This window comes from Mustela erminea, chromosome 3, assembly GCF_009829155.1.
Source record: "Mustela erminea isolate mMusErm1 chromosome 3, mMusErm1.Pri, whole genome shotgun sequence".
NCBI lineage: Eukaryota > Metazoa > Chordata > Mammalia > Carnivora > Mustelidae > Mustela > Mustela erminea.
Window position 1 is genome coordinate 24,241,334 of NC_045616.1, and position 7,994 is coordinate 24,249,327.

General features: G+C 37.6%; 1 pseudogene; it reads right to left on the bottom strand.

Moving 5' to 3' along the window:
- Positions 1 to 213: 213 nt before the first annotated feature.
- LOC116587349 lies at positions 214 to 377 on the bottom strand (annotated as a pseudogene).
- Between the last annotated feature and the right edge of the window lie 7,617 nt (positions 378 to 7,994).

A 7,994-nucleotide genomic window follows, 5' to 3' on the forward strand; every position in this document is an offset into this window, starting at 1 on the left:
AATATTACACATATTGTAGAATGTTTTCCTAGGATAAGATTAGATTATCTGGAAACACTTTGATCTGTTTGGCTTAACCTTTAAACTTTGTTAGGTGGAACCAAAGCTACATTTGTTGTAGGGTTGTAGGGTTAAATTATCCCCTTCCTACTATTAAGGAAAGACAAGTTTATACTCCAATCATTGCCCATATATTGATGAATATTCCACTATAGCTTTTAGGTATAGGAAGAATATTCCACTATAGCTTTTAGGTATAGGAATTGTTTGCAATGCTGTGTCAACTACAAACTTTCCTCCCTCTAATACTTTCAATTAGCAATAATCGTGCCTCGGATAAACCTCATTGGCTACGATACTGCCTAATACTTTCAGAGCAATTTTTTTTCTTTTTGCTAATCTTGATTAAGTTCACCACATATATTCCCTTATTTGTACTCAGCTCAGTATTTGAATGGGACTTTCTGAATAAATTCAGACTCCCCTCTCTGTGCAGCTCTCTTCTCTTGTTCTTATATTTTACAAACTCTTGGTTCACTGGATTCCTTTCACTCCCAACCCTGCCTCAACTTCAGGGACTCCAGAAGACTCTCCCTAGAGTTCCCTCCCATTGCCTTGCCCTTGAAATTTCCTCTAGAATGTAGGCTGGAGCAGTGTTAGGGTTTCCTTAATTAATTTCCTGTCAAGTATCTCTGATTCACACTGCCTGATATTTTAAGCCCTGTTAAATATTTTGTCCCTTTATTATTGTTTTAATGAGAGATCTGGCTGTTTTAATCCTTACTTTAACTATAAATTTTATTTTTATCAAAGTAAACCATAGTAATTTAAAATAACTTTCTTTAAAAAAAAAGAAAAGAAAAGAAAAGAAAAGAAAAAGGTTGCCTGGGTGGCTCAGTCAGCTAAGCGTCCAGCTCGAGATCTTGATCACTTCCTGATCTCAGGGCTATGAGATTGAGCTCCACAGTTGGGCTCTGCCACGGGGTTTGATCTCAGGGCTGTGAGATCCAGCCCCAAGTGGGTTTCTGCGATGGGCATAAAGCCTGCTTAAGATTCTTTCCCTATCCCTCTCCTTCCCTTACTCCCTCTCCCCCCCTTTTTAAAAATTATTTTTATTAACACATAATGTATTCTTTGCTCTAGGACTACAGGTCTGTGAATTGTCAGGCTTACACACTTCACAGCACACACCTTGTCACATAGATTCCCCAATGTCCAAAACCCAATGACCCTCTCCCTACCCCCCCCACCACCCAGCAACCCTCAGTTTGTTTGGTAAGATTAAGAGTCTCTTATAGTTTACCTCACTTCTGATCCCATCTTGTTTCAATTGTTTTTTCATACCCCAGAAATCCCCACTCTAACTCTTAAATTCCTCATATCAGAGAGATCAGTTGATAATTTTCTTTCTCTGATTGACTTATTTAACTCAGCATAATACCGTCTAATTCCATCCACGTTGTTGTAAATGGCAAGATTTCATTTCTTTGGATAGTTGCATATTATTCCATTGTATGTATATACCACTCTTTTTTATCCTATCTTCTGCTGTTGGACATCTAGTTTCTTTCCATAACTTGGCTATTGCATACATTGCTGCTACAAACTTTCGGGTGTACATGCCCCTTTGGATCACTACATTTATATCTTTAGAGTAAATTGTGCAATTGCTGGGTCACAAGGTAGCTCTATTTTCAGCTTTTTGAGGAACCTTTCTCCTCATCTTCTCCAACATCTGTCATTTCCTGACTTAATTTTAGCCATTCTAACTGGTGTGAGGTGATATCTCATTGTGGTTTTGATTTGTATTTCCCTGATGCTAAGTCATGTAGAGCACTTTTTCATGTGTCTGGCTGGCCACCTGGATGTCTTTGCAGAAATGTCTGTTCATGTCCTCTGCCCATTTCTTGACTGGATTATTTGTTCCTTGGGTGTTGAGTTTGATAAGTTCTTTATAGATTTTGGATACTAGCCCTTTATCTGATATGTCATTTGCAAATATGTTCTCCCGTTCTGTCAGTTGTCTTTCAGTTTTCTTAACTGTTTCCTTTACTGTGCAAAAGCTTTTGATCTCAATGAAGTCCCAATAGTTCATTTTTGCCCTTGCTTCCCTTGCCTTTGGCAATGTATCTAGGAAGAAGTTGCTGTGGATGAGGTCGAAGAGGTTGTTGCCTGTGTTCTTCTCAAGGATTTTGATGGATTCCTGTCTCACATTGAGGTCTTTCATCTATTTTGGTGTGTGGTATAAGGAAATGGTCCTGTTTCATTCTTCTTCATGTGGCTGTCCAATTTTCCTAACACCATTTGTTGAAGAGACTGTCTTTTTTTCCATTGGGCATTCTTTCTTGCTATGTCAAAGATCAGTTGACCATAGAGTTGAGAGTCCATTTCCAGGCTCTTTATTCTGTTCCATTGACCTATATGTCTGTTTTTTGCCAGTACCATACTGTCCTGATGATTATAGCCTTGTGATAGAGCTTGAAGACTGGAAGTGTGATGCCACTAACTTTGGCTTTTTTTTTTTCACCATCCCTCTGGCTATTTGGGGTCTTTTCTCTTTCTATGTAAATTTTAGGATTATACATTCTATTGCTTTGAAAAAAATTGATGGTATTTTGATATGGATTGCATTACCAATGTCCGTATTGATTAGGTCCCTAGCCTTTGGTATTGCCTCTTGTTCTTTTTTTTTTTTTTTTGTGGTGAGTTTTTCTACCTTGTCATTTTATCCAAATAAGAATATATGAATGAGGGAATAAAATACAAAAAGTGTGGGAAAGACCCCAGAAAAATGTATGCTAACCAAATCAGAAGAGACTCCAAACTAGGGGCGGGGGGGAGAATAAACTAAATAATAAAATAATAAATAAATAAATAAATAATAAATAATAAATAATAAATAAATAAACTAAAAAATAAACTAAAAAAAAGTATATATATATATATATATATATATATATATATATATATATATGACTGGTGAATAGAACAGAGCCACCCATTTGATCATTTGATTTTGTGTGTATTTGGTCTCTTAGAAGAAAGTACATAGAAAATTTTAAAGAAAAAAAACATATATATATATACAAAAATAAGGATAAACATGATGAAGGGAAGAAATATGACGGTAAAGATGAAAAATTTTTTAAAATTTTGAAAAAGGAATTGATAAGTTGGTTGGAAAAAGAAAGAAAGAAAAAAAAAAAAAAAGAATGTGCTCAGGCTGGAGACTAGAAATATGCCCTGTGCTAGATTTAGGGCATCTTTTGATCTATTAGAAGTAGTGGTATCCCAATTTTTGAGGAAAAAAAGACCCTGTGTGTATACAAAAGATAAGGTTAAATATAATGAAAGATAAAATATGTTTATAATAATGGTTTAAAAATTTTTAATAAAGGTATTGTTAAGATAAACTAGTTAAGAAACATTAAAAGAGGGAAGAGGAAAAGTTTAGAATAAGAAAAAAATAAAATTAAAAAAATTAATGTAACTTCGCAAGATTAAAGGATCATGGGGAGAAAGCCATTAATTCCACGCATTGCTTTTCCCTAGCTCTGAAGTTCCGCAGTTCTCGTTAATGTGTGAACTTGGTCTTGGCTGGTTGTCCTTGCTGATCTTCTGCAGGAGGGGCCTGTTGCCTTGATTCTCTAATGTCTTTGCTGGAGGCAGAATTGTGCCGCCCTTCGCAGGGGCCGGGCTGAGTAATCTACTAGAGTTCACTCTCAGGAGCTTTTGCTCCCTGAACACTTTCCTTACAGCTTTGTAGGACAGGAATGAAAGTGGCAGCCTCCCAATCTCTGGCCTGGAGGAGCTGAGAGCTCAGGACCCCACTTCTCAGTACGCCCTCAGAAAAAAGCAGTCAATCCCTTCCATCTCCCTGGTCTCCGGCCCCACTCTGGGTTTACCAGCCTATGTCTGAGCATTTCTTTCTGGTGCACGGTCCCCTTTGCAGTCTCCAAACCAAGTTGATCCCTGCCATGCTGCACCTCTAGAGGAAGGTGAGTCTCCCCGGATCTGCCACTTGGTCACTTGTGGGGTTCCTGCTCAAATAACAGTGACCCAACTGTGGCTCAGATCATGGTTTAAGGTAACCCCAAGCTGAGAGCCCCCTCCTTGGCTCCGCCTCTGCAGCCGGCTTCCCTACTCCAATACTTGGGAGCTCTGCCACACTCAGACACCTCTGGTCTTTCTGTGACCTACAGGTCCTGAGATCACACTGTCCCCGTGATGGTACCACCCCCACTGAGCCTCTGGAATAATGTACTTCAGCAGAGCAGACTTGTAAAAGTTCCCATTTTGTGCTCCACTGCTTCACTGCTTGCTGGGAGCTGGCCCCTCCCCCCACAGTCTGTCTTCCCATCCCTTCGGATTCACTTCTCCACATGTCCTACCTTTCAGAAAGTGGTCAATTTTCTGTTTCTAGAATTGCTGCTCTTCTTCTCTATCTCCTGTTGAGTTTGTACGTGTTCAGAGTGGTTTGATAACTATCTAGCTGAACTCCTGCAACCTGATGTCATTTCAGTCCCCTAGTCCTCTGCCATCTTTCCTCTATGTTCCTCCCAGTCCCGCTCTTTAAAAAAATAAACAATTATCTTATATAAAATTATGAAAGTAATAATACTTTATTCTAAAAAAGCAATTGTTTTCAATCTTTTTAGCTTTTTTTGGGTACTTGCTGCCATATGTTGGGATAATATGCTTTTGCAGATCTTTATAAAATTTTACGTTAATAGATAAATTAACTCATCCATGTTTGATCATCCATTATTTATAATATTTGCTTAAACTTTTTATGTGTACATATGCATGCACAAAATTCCCAGATTTCTTTTAGTTCCATTTTTGCAAACTTAAATTCTCTAATCTTTTGCTTTGAAGGCTTGATTTGACTAAATCAGGATTATTTATTACAGCTCTATAATTTTTCTTCCCTAAGAAGACATGTAATTATTACAATTATTACAATTACATGTCTTCTGTTTACAACTTCTTTTTTTGAGCATTTTTTTCCATTTCTAGTTCAGGAATTCTTGTGTGACTATTCAACAGAACTAAAAATCTCTCTGAATGCCACTCTTCACATATTCTGAAACATCAGATGAACAGCCTCATGTTTTCCTTTGAGGCATTCCAACTACAGTCCTTTCTTTCTGAGAAACAATCTGGAATAGTTACTTGCCATATCTGCATGAATATACTCATGGGATATATTTTCAGTGCTCTTAGTGGAAGTTAGGCTTGATGGATCCCTGGTCTGTCTGTCTTTGGGTCTATTCTATTGCTTTAGTGGAGTAAAACTTACAGGAATTTTCTAAGAAAGAGAGTGTTTGGAGAACTTCAACGTCTGCAAATGCCTTTATTACTTGTGTTTCACTCAGGGTTTGGCTTGTCAAATGTTTTAGAGCAAAGCATAGAAGGTTGGCTAGAACTGCTATGACTCTAGGCAGGACTTGCTAGCTCATGGCTTGACTGTGGGGTAAATGAGAGAGTACTGGCCATTTTCAATTTCACATCTGTAGGGATTGCCTTTGGTGTCATTTCACTTCTCGACAGGGGTGGGAAAAAAAAAAAAAAAAAAAAAAACCTTAAAATTTCCAGCTTGGGAAAATGTGTACTTACCAGAATATTCCTGAAGCCAAATTATTGAAAGAGAAGAAAGAAGAACAATTCTGTCTGAAGTAGTTCTATCAATTTCCCCATTTTCATAATGTATGTTTCCCTCCCTATTCCTCCTATTTTTGGTTTTCCTATTTTTGAAGCCAGCTCTAGGGTGTTCTCCAACAGTGGTTCTTAAATATTAGCATGCATCACAAACACCCCGAGTGCACAACATAGTTAACAGGGACACATTTCCAGAGTTTGTGATTCAGTAGTAATGGGACCTGAAACTTGCATCCTGTTAATGTTGCTCGTGGAAGGACTGCACTCAGAGAAAAACAGCTCTACACAAAACTTGCAAATGTTACCTATTCTTTCCCTGCAAATGTAAAATTTCTTTTGCATGTGTTTCTCAGTATATGTTATTAAAATACAGTAGCAAAATTTGTCCATCCCATGTGTTCCAATGAGGGACCATTACCTGTTGGGGTAGGTTTAAGTCTTTGAAAGGGAAATTTGACCAGTTGTCTCTCAGAGTTTCAGATTCCAAACCAGAGGTCACTTCTTCATGCAAAAAGGGACCTTAGTGGAGTGATCACAAGTCTGAGCTCTGGCACCAGGCTTCTAGGATTCGTTTTCTATAAACATAAGCTAATTAAACCTACTGCTTAACTTATGCCATCCAGTCTGGGAATAGCTCAATAGATCATAAATCTTGGTGTGATTGTGAAAATTTCTTTAGATGATAAATGATGAACATTTAGAGCAGAGCCTGGTCCACAGTGGGCTTTCACTGGGCTGCTTGTCATCAACAGATCATCAGCCTTTTCCTTATCATTATGGATAAACTTGTGTGACTAGTAATTGAATTTGGGATTCCAGGTTGACTTAACCTAAAGCAAACTTTTAGCCATCACAGCATCCAGCTGAACAGCTGTGCCTCAGCCATGCAGCACATAAGGAGCCAGGGGGCCAAATGTGAATATCAGAACCCTGTTGTCTTCTCTGCCTGTAGGTAATAAAATCCTTTGTTGCTATCCCCCAGGTCTTGTATCTTCTGCCATCATTCATGAAACTGGCTAGTGGTGCCTGGGTGGCTCGGTGGTGTTAAGGGTCTGCCTTTGGCTCTGGTCATGATCCCTGGGGGTCCTGGGATTCAGGCCTGCATTGGGCTTCCTGCTCAGTGACAATTCTGCTTCTCGCTCTCCTTTTCCCCCTCCCCTTACTCTTGCATGCTCCCCGCTCTGTCAAATTAAAAATTTTAAAGATAATAATAAAATTTAAAAAAGAAAGCGAAGCTGGCAGCTAACTTTCTGGCTTTCAAGTGATGCAAAACTCAGAAATTCCATAGCTTTTGATAATTTTTTTAATGCGGTAAAAAAAGTTATACTATCCATTTGTTGTAGCATTAATGGTGTTTTTGTTTTTTTTTTTAAGATTTTCCTTATTTGAGAGACAGAGCACAAGCAGCAGGAGTAGCAAAGGGAGAGAGAAAAGCAGACTCCCTGCTGAGCAGGCAACCTGATACAGGACTGGATCCCAGGACCCTGCGATCATGACCTGAGTAGAAGGCAGACGCTTAACCAACTGAGCCATCCAGGTGTCCCCAATGGTCTTTTCAAAAATACTGTCCCTATAACATGAAATTGTAAAACACAAGTCATGACATATATATGTATACACACACACACACATACACACATACATATATGTATATATGTCTTTATGTTCTTTGAAGCGTAAGTGAGATTCTACAACTATATATTAATACTTACCTTTTAAGCTTTTGTGCTCAGATGTGATTAAAATAGGGGTTATTTGTATATATGAGTTTGATAGTATATTTTTGATAGCCAAAAATACTGGTACCAGTGCAGTTCATTCTGATTCCTTTTAAACTTCAATATCTATTAAATTAAGGTCTTACTATTTCACAAATAGTAATAATTATTTTTTTCTTATTATTATTTTGCAGAGGATTGAGCTTACAGTTTTGTAATTTAATTCTGCTTGGATATTTTATTTAGGCTTAAAATTGGTGCCTATTTATCTGTGGCCACATTCTTTGTTGATAATTTATTTTTCTCCCAGGTGTTTGGGAATAGATTCTTCTGATAATTTGCACAATGTGAAATATCTGTGTCTTAAATCTAGCACCAGTAAGGTAGATAGTACTTTGTCTTAAGACAGTAAAATTAGTTAAGTGTAGAGTTTAACAAACTATTTTAAGTAGTTATTATTTCACTATTTTATATTACTTCACTCTTCATTATTTCACCATTATTTCACTATTTTTAAATTTTCAAATTTATCTGTCTTACTGTATTATCTCCTTTCTAAACGCTTATATTTATCTTGAATATTTGTTATATTCTTTACCAGTGTCATTTGGGAGG